The sequence below is a fragment of the Mirounga leonina genome, unplaced genomic scaffold, assembly GCF_011800145.1.
Source record: "Mirounga leonina isolate KUSES-001 unplaced genomic scaffold, KU_Mleo_1.0 Mir_94, whole genome shotgun sequence".
Taxonomy (NCBI): Eukaryota; Metazoa; Chordata; class Mammalia; order Carnivora; family Phocidae; genus Mirounga; species Mirounga leonina.
This window is the reverse complement of record NW_023270855.1, coordinates 52,174,456-52,177,410: the sequence shown is the minus strand read 5'-3', so window position 1 is coordinate 52,177,410 and position 2,955 is coordinate 52,174,456.

Below are 2,955 nucleotides of genomic sequence, written 5' to 3'. Positions count from 1 at the left end.
CTGAGCTGAACCTGCATACTGCTGCCCTTCCACCCGGCTACTCCAACTACCCTGCTTGTCCTGATGATGAAGAAACAATGCTCCCCTGGTTGTTCCTGTATCCAGTATCTCCAATATCACTCACTGGACTGTTGGGCCTCTATGCTGGGGCATGACAAGGAAATGACGATCCATCACCCTTCTTATGCCTGTGAGTGATGAAGGTTCAGGCTCTGTTCTCAGGACGGGCAGGAAGACAGAGTCAGGTATGGACCCCTTGATGCATACAGTGACTCTGGGAAGAGAAGACACACACACAGATCCAACCGTGCTGGGACTGGCCAACTGAAAGTTTGCAGGGCAAAAGCCAATTATTTACAGTTATGTGGGCTTGAAAGCTCAATGCACAGAGCTCATAATTAACCAAATTGGTCTGTGTTCTCCCAATCTCTGAGGGCTTGTTAATATTAATGGACCAAGATCATAGGAAAAGTAAATGTCCTTTGTAGGGTCTGAGGCCTTCCACTTCTCAGGTGGGATAGTGCCTGTACTCCTTCTGACTTTCAAGTTTCATACATCTTAATAAAAAAACTCAGATTTAATTTTTAAGTTAACATACATAAACATGTGAGTTTATCAATCATCAAATGCATTCAAATGACTGAGCAATTTAGGGAGAAGTAGGACTTCTATATCAAGAATCTGGTAGGGCGCCTGGGTGGCTCAGTCATTCAGCGTCTGCCTTCAGCTCAGGTCATGATCCCAGGGTCCTGGGATTGAGTCCCACATCGGGCTCCCTGCTCGGCGGGAAGCCTGCTTCTCCCTCTCCCACTCCCCTGCTTGTGTTCCTGCTCTATCTCTCTCTCTGTCAAATAAATAAAAAATAAAATCTTAAAAAAAAAAGAATCTGGTAGTATTTTTAAGTATTTTTTGGCTGAGATTAACATTTAGATCGTGGACTTTGAGTAAAGCAGATTACCCTCTATAATGTAGGTGGGCCTTAACCAATCAGTTGAAGGCCTTAATAGAACAAAGATTGACCTCCCGGAGGAAGCAGGAATCTTTCCACCAGACTGTGTTTGGACTTGAACTGCAATTCTTCCTGTGTTTCCTGCCTGCTTAGCCTACCCTACAAAATTTGGACTTAGCAAGCCTCCATAATCACGTGAACCGATTTCTTAAATCTCTCTCTATGTAAATATATACATATCCTGTTAGGTCTGTTTCTCTAGAGAATCCTAATACATTAATATTACTGTTGATATCTCATTTGACAGTCTCCAACCAGGTGACACTTTCCTTTTCCTCATCAAACTTCAAAATTTAGAATGAGTGCTACTAATCGATTAGCACTATGCATGGAGGGGAAAGCCTGGATGGGAAGGGGCCAGGAAGGTCCAGAGTAGCTATCTCCAAGTGGTGCTAATATCCTTGATATAAGAGTGGCACTGAAGATAATAGAAAGGGTATGGGATTTAAAGACACAATTCCACCTGATCTCACCAACAATTTCAGACCTGTGGCCAATCAGTGCACTTCAGATTCCTCATCAGTGAAAAGGCAACCTATGGAATGGGAGAGAACATTTGCAAACCATATGTCCAATAATTGGTTAATCTCCAAAATATATAAGGAACTCCTACAACCCGATGGTAAACAAAAACAAACAACTCATAACCTGATTTTAAGAATGGGTTAAGGACTTAAATAGACATTTTTCCAAAGGAGATATACAAATAGCTAACAAGTATATGAAAAAGTGCTCAATATCACTATTCATCAAAGAAATGCAAATCATATATATACAAAAGTGCGTATATATACTATTATTCTGTATATATACTACTATACTTATATAGTACATACTATTATATATATATTATACTACATATCTATTCAGCCTGAAGAAAGAAGGAAATTCTGTCATTTGAAACAACACGGGGGTGAGCCTTAAGGATATTATGCTAAGTGAAATAAGCCAATTACAATGATAAATAATGCATGATTCCATTTATGTATCTAAAATAGTCAAATTCATAGAGTTAGAGTAGAATGGTGGCAGAAGGGGGAAATGGAGAGTTCCTAATCAAAGGGCATAAAGTTTCAGTCAAGCAAAACGAATAAGCTCTAGAGATGTATCATGTTGTACTTAAAGTCAACAGTAATATATGAACACTTCAAAATTTGTTAAAAGAGTAGAGCTCATGTTAAGTGTTCTTAGTGCCACAAATATTAACTGAGAAAATGGAAATACTACCAGATTATTGATATAGAAGTCCTAATTCTCCCCAAATTGCTCAGTCATTTTAATGCATTTGATGACTGATTAAACTCACATGTTTTTGTATGTTAACTTAAATATTAAGGGGCTATTTATGGGGCATCTGTGTGGCTCAGTCATTAAGCGTCTTCCTTCAGCTCAGGTCATGATCCCAGGGTCCTGGGATCGAGTCCCGCATTGGGCTCCCTGCTCTGCGGGGAGCCTGCTTCTCCCTCTCCCACTCCCCCTGCTTGTGTTCCCTCTCTCACTGTGTCTTTCTCTGTCAAATAAATAAATAAAATCTTTAAAAAAAAATTAAGGGGCTATTTAATGTTTAACAGAGATGTTTTTTTGTTTTTGTTGCCTACTCTGTGCCAAAGATAGAATAGGCTCTGAGAAATCAGAAATGAGACTCAGTATTTCCCTCCACTCAGTATCTACATGTATAAGGACAAAATAAAATGTCCTGTCAAAGATCTAGGGAAATCCATACCTTCAGATCACAGGATATTTTAATCAAATAATATGAAACTAGCCTATTAATAATATCTGAAGTCTATTTTGAACTTTCTATACACATTCATCACATATATGGCTTCCACTATACTGTTTAATCCTTGCAACTAGAATGAAGGAGAAAGAAGACAGTTTAAGGAAAATGTAGGAGCAGGGAAAAAAGAGAGACATGCCCTAAACTATAATCGGCTGACCCTTCT